Consider the following 16307-nt stretch of genomic DNA (forward strand, 5'->3'; position numbering starts at 1 on the left):
AACACCACATCACGGCTTGCGATGATCTTCTTTGCCTCTTGGTCATATAATTTGTAAGCCTTCTGCTCATCACTATAACCCAAGAAGATACATTTTTTGCTTTTTGGTTTTAACTTGTTTCTCTTCTCATCTGGAACATGTGCATAACATTCACATCCAAAAATTCTGAAATGTGAGACAGATGGTTTCTTACCAGTGTAAGCCTCATGAGGTGTTTTTCCCTTGAGAGCCTTTGTGTAGCTCCGATTTAGAATGTAGACTGCAGTATTAACAACTTCAGCCCAAAAATGGTTAGGCAATCCCTTGCCCTTTAGCATGCATCTTGCCATATCCACAATGGTGCGATTCCTGCGTTCCACAACACTGTTCTGTTGAGGTGTGTGAGGTGTCGTCAATTGACGCTTGATCCCTTTGCTCTTGCAAAAGCCTTCAAACTCCTTTGAGTTGAACTCACCACCACCATCTGTTCTAAATTTATTCACACTTTTCCCTATTTCATTCTCAACAAGTTTTAGCCATTCTTTAAACTTACCAAAAGCTTGAGTCTTCGAAGGAAGTACACCCACATCTTCCTACTGTAGTCGTCGACAATCAACATAAAATAAGAAGATCCCCCCAAGGCCTGTGTAGACATCTTACCACACAAGTCAGCATGCACCAACTCTAGAGGAGCTTGTGCTCTATTATTGCTTTCTTGTGGAAATGCCTTTCTCTGTTGCTTGCCCATCATACACGCTTCACATGGTTCCTTCAATTCAGTTATTGTAGGTAGGTGAGCAACATACCTTGCTTTTGCATCTCCTTTAAAACTGCAAATCCGATGTGTCCAAACCTTTCATGCCAAAGCTTACTTGTGCCCACTCCAGCGGTGGCTATAAGAGCACTTAGCTCATACAGGTTGTTCCTTCTTTCTCCTTTGCCAACAATTGTGCCATCACTATCAATAATTTCTGCACCTGTCTTCTTTAACCTCACTTCATGACCAAGATCAGTTATGGCAGCCTAATAATAGATTTCTCCTGATTTCGAGAACATACAACACATTTGAAAGATTTTTGACTTCACCATTTGCAGCAACAAAAGAAATAGTACCTGTGCCCGCAGCAGGGCATTTAGCATCATTTCCAACCGTCAGAGTGATGGATTCTTGTAGAGGTTGCATAGAATTGTATAGACCTTTCTTGTTGGTAGGCCCCACTATCCAACACCCATGAGTCAGTAGTAGATTCTTCTTACGCTGAGGAGCACACTTCCTCAATGGTCGCCATGAATAATTCTAGCTCTGCTTCAGCCGTATTGGTTGTCTCTTTCCCTTTACTTTTAAGGGTACCATTCTTTTCATCTACCTTCTTGACACGACAATCTGCAATTGCATGTCCTTTCTTCTTGCAGTGGAAGCACTCTCCTTGAAACTTCTTCTTTCTGCCCTTCTTATTTTTGTCACCATCATTTTTGGTGGAGGAGCCACCTTTGCCTTTTGCATTGGTAGAGAATGCAGCATCTCCATTGTTGCTTCCTTCTCGGGCTTTTAGCCTCAACTCCTCCTCCATTAATAATGCACAAAACTCCTCAAAAGTCAAAGCTTGAGGTCTCACCTGAGTATTAAGGGCAGTTACTAATCCATTAAACTTTTGTGGACAAATCCAAAGACACCTCCGAGCTAGCTCTTCCCTAGTCTTTTGTATCCCAGCGCCAGCCATCTCGTCACGCAGATTTTGAATCCGAGTGATGAATGCTTCAACCGTCTCTCCTTCAGCAAACTTCTCCGCTGCTAGTTGATTCTCCAAGTTTTGAATCCTTGTTTGGGTTCATGTTTCATACTGACTCCTTAGTACATTCCAAGCCTCTGACGCTTTGGTTGTATGCTGAATCAAAGTCAGAACACTGTCAGAACAGCTTGTAACTAAGGCATACAATGCATCTGCATTCCTTCGTTTCCAAGCTCGTAGAAGATCTGCATTCGGAGGAATCATCACACTAGGATTTGATGGGTCGGGGGTAGGCTGTGGTTCTGCGTCAGTCCCTAGCACAGTCTCCAGAAGCTCATAAGAATCAAGGATAGTTGTAATTTTGAACTTCCACAAGGTGTAGTTTGCACCATCTAACTTGCCTTCGCTGAAGGTTGGTGGACGAATCCTCAGTGTTTGAATAGCCGGTACAGCAGCACCACCTCCTACACCGCTTCCTGATGCGCCTGAACCGCTTCCAGAAGTGGAAAAAGTTCTTTGCTGTTGAAGCCTTTGCCTCTTGCACACTCTCGGATCTCTAGATCCCCCTGGGCTCTAATACCATGTAAAAAATATTACACACTGCAGCGAACAGAATCTGAGAAAGAGATAGAGAGTACACAACAGATAAGAGGAGAATCAGTAAATTCTTTAACTCCAAATAATTGATACAAAGATGGCTCTGTCCACCCGTGCGCTTCCACTGTGTGAAGCTTAGATAGCGATCTAGACAGAAGATAGGTGAAGAGCTTAAGGCTAGCTGGAACAACAACTCTGACTGGGTGAAAGATGAGTTCAATGGCTGTGAAGGGGTTTAGCTTTTATAGCCTGCGAAGGCCGTGAGGTTGGCCTCACCGACCTACCATATAAACCTCCACTAGTCGGCCAAGGAATATTCCAGGGAATATTTTACCATTGGGTTGGGGGCGCTGCCCCCGGACCCTCGCCAGGGGGGCCACTGGCCCCCCTCAGACCCCCTAGCCAGGGGCTACTTCTTCGGCCCCTGGACCCCAAAATAGAGGCCCCTTTTAACTCCCTTACCCCGTAACTCAATGCAATGCGCCTCGAGTTGCTATCAACTTAACCACTCCATCTAACCCAAAGATTAGACCCACAACAGTCACCTTTTTGCCATCCGGTCACATAGATCTCATTTGATATACAATTCAGGACTCCACCAATGTCTGGGCTCACATTTGGCTTCTCCTCATAATGGGGGCCTTACAACTTTGAGCACCATGGATCATTGGTGGCACCTAATGAGGGTGGGGCATAGATCATATCTAACAGGGGGCCATCGTAGGTCTGATTACGGACTTCCGGTTTGCCTTTGCCCTTACGCGATTGGTGAATTTGCTTGCCTTGGTAAGCAGCCTCAAGATATTGCCCTTCTCCCTCGTACGCAGGAGATCCCTTCCAAAGTGCGGATCCTTGAGAATACCGGCTTGCAAGATTTGGGCTTATGGGAGGCCTTGTGGAGCTTGGTTTGTGGAAATGGGGCTCCTACAAAAGCTCTTGGGAATGGGGGCTTTTACGAATGGAGTTTCAGAAATTGAGGCCTTACGAGGGGGTTTGGAGAAAGGGATCTTATGAATGGAGCTTGCGAGAATGGAGGCTTTATGAGCTTCTTTTAAAAACCCCATGGTGGCCACGCGGAAATAGGACTTAAGGAAGCTGGGACCCTTCCCTCCGTGCGCAAGAAATCTTCCACAAAAAATGGGTTTTCTTAAAAACCCGGGTGGCTCATGGGAAGGGGCTTATAGCTGGCTTGTGAGAATGGGGCTTATGGAAGCCCCCCTTAGAAGCTTCTAAGAAGGTTTTGGTTATGACCAAAACCCACGTTGAAGAGGGAGGAGTAATAATGTGGTGGAAGATGACATCTCTTGGGGGGATGATCGACTTTCTGTGGTGACATGGAGCCTCAGTACCACACGCTGCAACAGCGGCAACAGCAGAGGGAATGGCGGTAGCGTGTTGAGCGCGGCGAGTGGCGACAGACTTGGTAACGGCAGCAGCGGCACCGTCCACCTCCCTCTTTGCTCATGGCGCAGCACGGAATCAACAAAAACTTCCCTCTCTCTCTCCACGTAGCACGGCGTCCTCTGCTTCCTCCTCCTTGCCCACCCACTAAGGGTGGGTTCTTATAGGCCAAGGGGGAAGAGGGGAGCTCCACCACGTGGGCTGTGCATGTAGCCCACGACTCCCTCCTAGCCCCATCCCTCCCCTGACTCCCTCTCCTCCATGTTGAGATGACAAGCTCAACACATGCGGACATTGATGATGGACCGCCTGGTTAGATGGGTCCACATGTCTACACTTAGCACGTCAGTGGTCATTATGACTCTCACATGGCCACTGACTCATTACTTATTATATTCAGGTTGTTACACCTATTTATAGCTGGCATAGTTATAGTGCCAGTCGACTAGTGTAGTCGGTTATGCATTGTTTGACTTAGTAGGCCACTTTCCTTTATGTGTATCTTATCTATACTTAGTGTACATTGAAAAGAGTGTGGAAGAAGAAGAAGAAAACAGCAAGAAAACGTTTTTGGCCTCCATCTCTCTTCTTGTCTCTTGAGTGAGCTTCTCTTTGTGCATTCTGTGTGCGTTCGGCGCAGCATCTTGAGCAAGTCCCCCCACCACACGATTCTTGACATGGTATTAGAGTCGCGGCACTGAGAGAGGCTAATTTCGAAGGCTGAAGTGAAGGAGAAGAAGCAAGGTTTGAGCTATTTTGACCGAAAGTGGGTGCGTAGGTTACAGATTGGGAATCTCTAATTCTTGAGGTGTTTGTAGGAAGCAAACATAAGATTTATCTGCAAACAGGTTGCAAATTGCATGTATTATTGAGCAGACAGTGAAAAAGACTGCCTGATGTATTGCTGTGCAGTACAGGTTGAGGGTTGCAGAAGATTTGCTTGCTGTTTTGTATTAGTTTTGTGATAATGGCAGAGAACAGTGGAAGCCCCATCATTGAGAAGCTCGACAAGAACAACTACCCTTCATGGAAGTTCCATGTCACGAACTTCCTTATTGGGAAAGGCCTCTACGAGTTTGTTTCAGGTGAAGAAAAGGAGCCGGAGGTGAGTGATCCTCCAACTGCAGAAGAGACAAAGGCATGAAAGGAATGGAATGAAAAAGACAAGAAGGTCATGTATTGGCTGTCTGCAGTAATTGACAATAATATGATGGGACATATTAGAAATGTAGAGAATTCATATGCAGCTTGGACCATACTTGAAAGTATGTTTTTCGTAAATACAAAGGCACAAAAGATTCAACTCAAGAAAGAGTTGAATACATTGAAGAAAGAGAAGATGTCTATCAATGAGTATGCACTGAAGGTAAGGAGCATTGCAAATGCATGGGCAGCGATTGATGCAATGCCCGATGATGATGATTTGGTGTCGTCTACCTTGGGTGGACTTAACAATGAAAAGGCTTGGAAGTCTTTTGTAACCTCTGTATATGTCAGAAAGCCATTTCCAGATTTCGATGAGTTGGTCTTCCTTATGATCACTGAAGAGATCAACATGCAGAGGGAGACATCTGAAAGAAGTGGTGAACAGGTCCAAGCTTTCTACTCCAGTTTAGGAAGGGGATGTGGCAAGTTCTCTTCAAGAGGCCGTGGTACAGGACGTGGTAGTGACAACCAGCAAAACAGATTGAATCAGCAATTTGGCGATATACAGGTTTCAGGAGGTCATGGTAACTTTAGAGGCAGGGGGAGCTTTAGAGAAAGAGGTGGTTGGCAGAACAAAGGTTCTAGCAACTCTGGTACTGTGTGTCACTACTGTGGCAAAACAGGTCATATTGTAGCCCAATGTTATGCTAAGAAAGATGATATTCGCAGTGGTAAATTGCAGCAAGGAAACTATGCATTGTCTTCACGACAAAATGAGGAAAAAAATGAACGTCTGTTTGTTATGCAGCATATGCTGAATGCTATTACAGGAAAGGGAACACATGATGATGTTTGGTATGTTAATTCAGGTGCATCCAATCATATGACTAGCCATGCAGAATGGTTTGGAGAGAGGCACGATTTGCAAAATGCAGGTTATGTGCAAACGGGTGATGATTCATGCCACCCAATTCACACATTGGAAAAGTTCCCTTGTCCTTGCATGATGGTAAGACAAAGAGTCTTTCAGATGTATTACATGTGCCATCTATTACAAAGAGCTTGGTGTTAGTCAGTCAAATGGTAGAGCAAGGGCTGCAAGTTAGATTTAGTGCAAAGGGCTGCTTTGTAGAAAACTTCACTGACAAGTGCATGTTGGTAGCAAAGGGAAGTAGAGTTGGACGTATGTTTACTCTGGATGCTAGAATTCCTACTATTAATGCTGTTATGTATGCTAAAGGAAAAGGTGTTGTTGCAGATATTGAAATTTGGCACAAACGCATTGGAAATGCAAATGTACAAAGGGTGAAATTAATGCAGTCCAAAGGGTTGGCCTACATTTAGAGTTGCAGAATTTCATAAGGTATGCAAAGCATGTCAGTTTGGTAAGCAGGCAAGACAACCCTTTTCACATGACAGAGATGTAAGCAGAAATATCCTTGATGTTGTGCATACAGACATTTGGGGACCTACACAAAATGTATCTCTTGGAGGCAGTTCATACTTTGTCACATTCATTGATGATTGTTCTAGAAAGCTGTGGGTATATTTTATGAAGGAAAAGAGTGAAGCGTTTGAGCACTTTAGAACTTTCAAGGCTGTAGTTGAAAGAGAAACAGGCTTGAAAGTAAAGTGCTTGAGGTCAGATGGAGGGGGAGAGTACCTCTTGAATGAGTTCAGTGATTTTCTAAGGTCTCATGGGATAAAGAGACAGTTCACATGCAAATATACCCCATAGCAAAATGGGTTTCAAAAAGGAAAAACAGGCATATTGCAGAAGTTGCATGCGCCTTGATGGCTGAAAAGAATATGCCTAAGCATTTTTTGTTTGAGGCTGTTCATACTGCAGTTTATATTATGAACAGAACTCCCACAGCTGCAGTTCATGGGATGACTCCTGAAGAATGCTTTACTGGCAAGAAGCTTGATGTATCGCACTTGAAGGTATTTCGCTATGTTGCATACGTTCATGTGCTAGATGAGCTACGGAAGAAGCTTGATCCAAAGGTAGAAAAATGTGTTTTTATTGGATACTCTTTAGAGCAGAAAGGGTATCGTTGTTATAACCCTGTCACATGTAAGTTCAGAGTAAGCAGGGATGTCATCTTTGATGAAATGAGCAGTTGGTATGCATCTAGTGGTGATGCATTGGATGATGATGATGATCATGACACTAATGTGCAGGATCAAAAGCAAGAATCACAGACTCTTAGTGGACCAGAGACATCATCTAGTAGTCCTTGGTCTGGGAGACTAAGAAGTACCTCTACATCTTCAGGTGCATCTAGTAGCACTACAGGTAAAGACAAAGGAAAGAATAAAGTGTTAGATGGCATTGATGCAGTTCTTGATGGAGACTCCAGTGGCTCAGAGAGCTTGGATGATGAGCTTGGTATTCCTTCTGTCAGGACACCAGGTGTACAAAGAGCTCATAGTAATGTAAAGGGTCCATTGAGTGATCCAGTGGTACGCAGATCTAGCAGGGTCAGATACCCTATTGAAAGATTTGGTTTTGAAGGTTATGTAGCTCACCATTATGCTTATATGGTGAAAGTGATTGAGGATGTTGAGCCCACATGTTTTGAGGAGGCTATTGATCATGCTCATTGGGTTGCAGCAATGGATGAGGAGATGGTTGCATTAGAGGCCAATAAGACTTGGGATCTAGTATCATTGCCGAAGGGCAAGAAAGCTATTGGATGTAATTGGGTTTATAAGATTAAGCACAATGCATATGGTTCTATTAGTAGGTACAAAGCTAGGCTAGTTGCAAAAGGCTATGCCCAGACATATGGCATAGATTATGAAGAAACCTTCATTCCAGTTGCTAGGATGGCAATTGTCAGATGTGTGATTGCTTTGGCAGTAGCCAAAGGTTGGAGGTTGCAGCAAATGGATGTGAAGAATGCCTTCTTGCATGGTGATTTACAAGAAGAAGTGTATATGGATCAACCAGTAGTTTATGAAGATTTAGAGCATCCCACGTATGTGTGCAGGTTGAAGAAGGCGCTCTATGGGCTCAAGCAAGAACCTAGAGCATGGTCTGATAAGATCAGAGAATATCTTGTCAATATTGGATTTTATGTTTCTGATGCTGATCACTCACTTTATGTGAGAAAGAGAGATGCAGGTTTGGCTACCATAGTCATCTATGTGGATGACTTGATTATTACAGGTGATAGTGATAGTGGGATTGCTGAAGTCGAGAGTTTTTTGAAGAAGAAGTTTGGGATGAAGGATTTAGGTGAGCTAAGGTACTTCCTTGACATTGAAGTGATCAGATGTGATGATGGTATATGGCTGTCCCAAAGACAGTATGGCTTAGATATGTTGTCCAAGTATGGTATGACAGTATGCAAACCACTTTCAGTCTCGTTGGAGCAGAATGTAAAGTTGAGTGCTGATGTTGGGGATGAGATAGAAGACCCTACTATGTTCAGGAGGATAGTGGGGAGTTTGATCTACATGAGCATTACAAGGCCAGACTTGAGCTACGCTGTTGGTCTTGTGAGTCAGTTTATGCAAGTACCTAGAAAGACACATTTGGATGCAGTCAGATGCATATTGAGATATGTGAAGTCCACATTACATTATGGACTTTTCTATGAGGCAGGTATAGATGTACAAGTGTTTGGATACACAGATGCAGATTGGGCTGGTAGTATGTCTGATAGAAGATCTACCAGCGGATACATATTCTCTCTTGGTAGTGCAGCAGTTGCTTGGAGCAGCAAAAAAGAAATCTACAGTTGCTTTGTCAAGTACAACCAATTTGGATGTGCAGGTGGAAGGTCCAATTGTCATTTATTGTGACAACATGAGCAGTATACAGTTGGCTAGGAACCCTGTGTTCCATGCTAGGACAAAACATATTGAGGTACACTACCACTTTGTGAGAGAGAAGGTACTAGCAGGTGAGATTGACTTGCTATATGTCAGCACACAAGATTAGATAGCTAACATATTCAGGAAGGCATTGGATGCAAAGAAGCTTCAAACTTTTCGAATCTTACTTGGAGTTGCAGAGATGCAGTTGAGTTTGAGGGGGAGTGTTGAGATGACAAGCTCAACACATGCAAACATTGATGATGGACCGCCTGGTTAGATGGGTCCATACATCTACACTTAGCACCTCGGTGGTCATTATGACTCTCACATGGCCACAGACTCATTACTTATTATATTCAGGTTGTTACACCTATTTATAGCTGGCATAGTTATAGCGCCAGTCGACTAGTGTAGTCGATTATGCATTGTTTGACTTAGTAGGCCACTTTCCTTTATGTGTATCTTATCTATACTTTGTGTACGTTGAAAGGAGTGTCAAAGAAGAAGAAGAAACCAGCAAGAAAACGTTTTGGCCTCTATCTCTCTTCTTGTCTCTTGAGTGAGCTTCTTCTTGTGCATTCTGTGTGTGTTCGACGCAGCATCTTGAGCAAGTCCCCCCACCACGCTATTCTTGACACTCCAGCGATGTATCGGTTGGGGGAGAGGGATAAACGTAAAAAAATTGCTTTAATTTTATTTATTTTTTCCCTCCAAGAGGGTGTTTATTCGCGGTTTGTGGATTTGAACCCCCCGAGCTCGCTTTTTCAATGCGAAGATCTCGATTTCTCGCGTGCGGGTTACAGATTACACTGCCGGTAATTCCAATACAGAAGATAACCTTTGCACAAGGTTTACACGGTGTGCGAGAAGTCAATGTTCACGAGCAGGAATATTACATTCTCTCCCCCTTGGAGGAATCGAGATATCCTCATCTCGAGAAGAACTGGGGGTATTGTTGGTTGAGAGTGCTTTCATCCATCCAAGTGGCATCCTCCTCGGAATAATCTTTCCACTGGATGAGGCATTCTCTCAAGGTTCTGGATCTCAATTGTCTCTCCCTAACATCTAAGATCCTGCCAGCCCGTAGCTCAAGGACTCCTTGGCTAGGTATTACAACTTGTTGGTCATCAAGTACATGGATAGGATTAGGTACATACTTCTTCAGTACACTGATATGGAATACATTATGAACCCTTAGGTTCTCGGGGAGTTGCAGTCTATAAGCATTGGGTCCTAGGCACTTGAGGATCTTGTATGTTCCACAATACCTTGGACTTAGCTTCTTGCAATCTCCTAAGGATAGTGAACTCTTCTTTGGGCATACGCGAATGAAGACCATGTCTCCTTCCTCGAAGGTTCTATCTTGATGTTTCAAATCCGCGTATGCCTCTTGTCTATCCTTGGCGGCTTGGATGTCCTGTCTTATTGACTTCATTTGATCATCCATCTCTTTCAGCATCTGCCTTGAAGCTTCAACCCTCAAGGTTGGATCTAAGAAGTTTAAAGGACTTCAACAGTCGTTCCCATACAATGCTTGAAAAGGGGTCATCTGAATGCTTTATTGGTAAGAAGCATTGTAGGAAAATTCAACTAGTGGCAAGTATTGAATCCACATTTCTGGTTCACGACAGCAGTGTGCCCTTAGCATATTCTCGATGACTTGGTTGACTCGCTCCGTTTGACCATCAGTTTGGGGATGGTAAGCTGTACTAAAACAGAGTTGAGTCCCAATGGCTTCAAAGATAGCTCTCCAGAAGTGTGATGTGAAGAGAGAATCACGATCACTAATGATTCTTCTGGGCAACCCATGTAGCTTGAATATATCCTTGATAAACAACCTTGCAATGTTTGATGCTTTATAGTTTGTCTTGACAGGAATAAGGTGTGCAACCTTAGTAAGCATATCAACCACAACCATGATGGAGTTGTATTCTCCCTGAACTTGGGGTAGACCAACAACAAAGTCCATACTAATGAATTCCCATTTCATTTGGGGAATGTCAAGTGGTTGCAACTTTCCTGGCATTTTGACATGCTCGGCTTTGATACGTTGAAAAGGCAAACACTTAGTGAAATATTTGAGAACGTCACCTTTAATCCTCTCCCAAAAGTAGCTCTTCTTGACTGCATTGAGGGTCTTGGCATAGACGGTATGTCCTGAGAAAGGGGAATCATGAGCTTCCCAAAGTATCTTCTGCTTAAGTGACTAGCTTGCTGGTATACATAATCTTGTTCTATAGTAGACAAGTTCACTACTGATAGAGAATTCCTAATACTTAGCCTGTAGTTTTTGATCCTGATCCTTGATAGGAATCTCCCTTGGCATCTTTTGATAGGCTGGATCATGGCATGCTTCTTCTCTAGCTAGCTCAAGTATTGGGTTTTTGGCATGGATACCTTTGTGGCTAGAGATCTAGCTGTTGTTGGATTTTGCAAGATTAGAGGATTAAGGAATGCCTTGCGACTGAGTGCATCGGAAACTACATTCTCCTTTCCAAGTCGGTATTTGATTTCAAAAGCATAGTCCTCCAACACTTCAATCCACCGATGTTGCCTCATGTTGAGCTCGTTCTGGGTAAAGATCCACTTGAGACTTTTATGATTCATCACTAGAGTAAACTTGTTACCCAACAGGTAGTGTCTCCAAAGCTTGAGAGCATGGATGACAGCTAATAGTTCTAGATCATGGGTAGCATAATTCTTCTCATGGCTCTTCATTTTTCTTGAAGAGTATGCTACAGGATGACCTTCTTGCATAAGCACATATCCTAAGGCAAGCGTGCTAGCATCAGTTACTACTTCAAACTCCTTACTAAGGTCTAGAAGTTTCAGGATAGGTGCTGATACCAAACTGTTAACCCCAACACGAAGAAAGCAAAAGGAAATAAAAAAGATGTAGGGCAAGGGTAGAAAAAAGGTAGCTCGAATGAAGAAAGAAGAGGAGAAAAGGCCAAAAGCGCTAGGGTAACCTTAAAAGTCCAAGGCAGCTGCAAAGGGGGAAAGGTGCATTTTAAAATACAAAGACGCACCCTGAAATCTTGTAAAAGAGTGCTAGGCAGTGGAAAATCCGAAAAGCTGAAATAAAAGACAAAGACAAAGGCCAAGGCAAGAGAAATGGAAGGCAAAGGCGCACAAGGAAAAGCACAAGACAACACTTGTGTAAAAGAGCGCAAGCACGTCGCAGTTTAATTCAAGGAGCGCTGGGCTCTCACCTGTGTAATTTGTAAATATAGATGGGCGGCGGAAAGGAAACTAGAAAGACAGAAGGACAATGGGAAAAAGGGCCTAGGCTACGCCTGGCCATGTAAAAAAGGGAAAAGGGGATGACCGTCCAAAAGGGATTTAGGGTTTTTTATATAAAGTTGAAAAGTGAATGAGAAGATCATTCTTGTGTGTTGCAAAAAGTGGCTCTCCTCTTCTTCTTCTTCTTCTTGGTCTTGCTTGCTTGAGCTTGTGCTTGAGAGAGGGAGTGTGAGAGTGCGAGGGAGTGAGTGTGTGAGGGAGTGAGTGTGTGAGGGTGAGGGACCGAGGAGGAGAAGCTCTCCATCTTCTCCTCTCTTCTTCTCTTCTCTTCTCTTCTCTTGCCTTGCTCGCGATGATGGAGCTTGGAGCGTGGAGCTTGAGGATGGAGCTTGCTTGAAGCTTGCACCTAGATCGTGGAGCTACCGGAGTGCGTGGGAGAGGAGGTAACTCGAACGGCATGGAGGTAAGATCACTACACCCGTAGATATGGATGGTGCATTGGCTATGTGAGAGGTAGCCATTAGTGCTCGGCTTGGAACGCTTGAAATAATATCAAACTTGCCCCACCTAGTAGAAATCGACTAAGCCCCTATGATGTACAAGCAACTTGACAAGTTATCAAGACCTAACTTTTTGTCTTTTGATGGGTAAAAGGGAAACTCCCCACTTGTACAACTTCTTCTGCCTATCGCTAATCTATGCCGCATCTTTGACAAGTGATCGCATGGACATTGCAATTAACATCATGGCATTTTGAAAAGTCATGTTTTAACATAACTATATCTGTTGAATTACTTAACAAAATCAAGCATGTGCTCTCACGATGTGACAAGTGGATGCAGGATAACACAGGTCTTCGTGCAAATGTGTTCAACGCCTAGGTCATTACAAAACCACGACCATGCACTAATCGCAACAAAGTCACCTTGCTAAATGCTAACAATCACCCTTGCGAGTGCCCACATCACACGAACCAACGCGTAGTCATGGGCTACACTCTCTTCTTGGGTCAAGCTCTACACTCATGATGGGGGACGCTACAATTGTATCGATATCGCAACAACGACTCCCCTAACAACGAAGCTAGGGCCAAATCATCACGGTCATGTCCATTTCCTGAGCCTCCGAGGCTTGACATGTTCCGACCCATTGAAAGGCTCATAGCCTCTGCATATTGCAATGGTTTTACTGTGGCAAAAAAAAACCGCACCTATGGGTCCTCAAATTAGGTGCATCCAGTGACCTTGGTTGGCTGGCTCCGCCGTCCCTAGTCCCCTAGACCCCTAGCATCACCCACAATAGTTCAGGGCACATCAAGGGCAAAATAGCCCTAGGGAGCTTGTCTCTCCTGTGGTTAGACCTATTATCTTGAACCATTCACACAATTCCCACTTCCACTCTGCCTTAAACCCATGGCAATCACTTGGGGCACACCCTGCATAAACGGCCATGAACAATACATCGTCCCCATCCACAAGCCCAATGTCTCCCACCTACGGCTCATATACTATCCCCGTGCCCTATCCTGCTACGTCTACAATCACAATGCACAGGATGTCGCACCCACCTTCCCATGTACTTCTTTCCACCATGGACCACTCTGCTTCATCCACATGACGTTATGAGACACCAGGCCACGGTCTTCTACCTACATAATATCTAAGTATACACTGGCACTCACATAATATCTGCACGAAATTCTATACACAATTTGGGTCCTCAAGTGCAGGAAAATACTCCAAGCTTGCTTAGAGATTGACCTGTCTCCCAAACTCATCAAAATATGTCTTGTGCACACTAAGACGACTAGTACTATCCCTTAGGGAGAGATAACCTGAGAGGTTTTCCACTTGCAGGTATTCAAGACTCCAACGGCAGCGCCGTCAAATCTCCATCAATGCTCAACTCTAAACTCTTCTCCTTCACTGCATCACCACAATCACTAGAGAATCATCACGTGCAAACTCCACCAGGAGCATCCCACGCACACCAACCCCCTATCAAGAATCGTGTGGTGGGGGGACTTGCTCAAGATGCTGTACCGAACACACACAGAATGCACAAGGAGAAGCTCACTCAAGAGATAAGAAGAGAGATGGAGGCCAAAACTTTTTCTTACTGGTTTCTTCTTCTTCTTCCACACACTTTACAATGTACACAAAGTACAGATAAGATACAACATAAAAGAAAGTGGCCTACTAAGTCAAACAATGCATAACCGACTACACTAGTCGACTGGCGCTATAACTATGCCAACTGTAAATAGGTGTAACAACTTGAATATAATAAGTAATGAGTCAGTGGCCATGTGTGAGTCATAATGACCACCGACATGCTAAGTGTAGACGTGTGGACCCATCTAACCAGGCGGTCCATCATCAATGTCCGCATGTGTTGACCTTGTCATCTCAACACTCCCCCTCAAGCTCAACTGCACCTCTGCAACTCCAAGTAAGCTTCGAAACTTTTGAAGCTTCGCTGCACCCAATGCCTTCGTGAAGATGTCAGCTATCTGATCTTGTGTGCTGACATACATCAAGTCAATCTCACCTGCTAGTACCTTCTCTCTCACAAAGTGGTAGTGTACCTCAATATGTTTTGTCCTGGCATGGAACACAGGGTTCCTAGCCAATTGTATACTGCTCATGTTGTCACAATAAGTGACAACTAGACCTTCCACCTGCACATCCAAATCAACCATTAACTTTTGTAGCCATACTACCTCACATGCTACAATAGCAGCACCTCTATACTCAGCCTTTGTACTCGACAAAACAACTGTAGATTGCTTTTTGCTGCTCCAAGCAACTGCTGCACTACCAAGAGAGAACATGTATCCGCCGGTAGATCTTCTATCAGACATACTACTAGCCCAATCTGCATCTGTGTATCCAAACACCTGTACATCTGTACCTGCCTCATAGAAAAGTCCATAATGTAATGTGGACTTCACATATCTCAATATGCGTATGACTGCATCCAAATGTGGCTTTCTAGGTACTTGCATAAACTGACTCACAAGACCAATAGCATAGCTCAAGTCTGGCCTTACAATGGTCATGTAGATCAAAATCCCCACTATCCTCCTGAACATAGTAGGGTCTTCTATCTCATCTCCAACATCAGCACTTAACTTTACATTCTGCTCCAATGGGACTGAAAGTGGTTTGCATGCTGTCATACCATACTTGGACAACATATCCAAGCCGTACTGTCTTTGAGATAGCCGTATACCATCATCACATCTGATCACCTCAATGCCAAGGAAGTACCTTAGCTCACCTAAATCCTTCATCTCAAACTTCTTCTTCAAAAAGTCCTTGACTTAAGCAATCCCACTATCACTATCACCTATAATAATCAAGTTATCCACATAGATGACTATGATGACCAAACCTGCATCTCCCTTTCTCACATAAAGTGAGTGATCAACATCAGAAACATAAAAGCCAATATTGACAAGATACTCTCTGATCTTGTCAGACCATGCTCTAGGTGCTTGCTTGAGCCCATAGGGCACCTTCTTCAACCTGCACACATACGTGGGATGCTCTAAATCTTCATAATCTGCTGATTGATCCATATACACTTCTTCCTACAAATCACCATGCAAGAAGGCATTCTTCACATCCATTTGCTGCAACCTCCAACCTTTGGCTGCTGCCAAAGCAATCACACATCTGACAGTTGCCATCCTAGCAACTGGACTGAAGGTTTCATCATAATCTATGCCATATGTCTGGGCATAGCCTTTTGCAACTAGCCTAGCTTTGTACCTACTAATAGAACCATCTGCATTGTGCTTAATCTTATAAACCCACTTACATCCAATAGCTTTCTTTCCCTTCGGCAATGATACTAGATCCCAAGTCTTATTGGCCTCTAATGCAGCCATCTCCTCATCCAGTGTTGCATCCCAATGAGCATGACCAACAGCATCCTCAAAATAAGTAGGCTCCACATCCTCAACTAGTTTCACCATATAAGCATAATGTGTAGCTACATAACCTTCAAAACCAAATCTTTTAATAGGGTATCTGACCCTGCTAGATCTACGTACCACTAGATCACTCAATGGAGCCTTTACATTATTGTGACCTCTCTGTACACCTGGTGTCTTGACAGAAGGAATACCAAGATCATCATCTAAGCTCTCTGAACCACTGGAGTCTCCATCAAGAACTGCATCAATGCCATCTGACACTTTATTCTTTCCTTTGTCTTTACCTGTAGTGCTACTAGATGCACCTGAAGATGTAGAGGTACTCCTTAGTCTCCCAGACCAAGGACTACCAGATGATGTCTCTGGTCCACTAAGAGTTCGTGATGCTTTTTTTTCAGCCTGCACATGAGTGTCATGATCATCATCATCATCCAATGCAT

This window comes from Lygodium microphyllum, chromosome 26, assembly GCF_053477565.2.
Source record: "Lygodium microphyllum isolate KBCC chromosome 26, Lygodium_microphyllum_v1.1.10, whole genome shotgun sequence".
Lineage (NCBI taxonomy): Eukaryota > Viridiplantae > Streptophyta > Polypodiopsida > Schizaeales > Lygodiaceae > Lygodium > Lygodium microphyllum.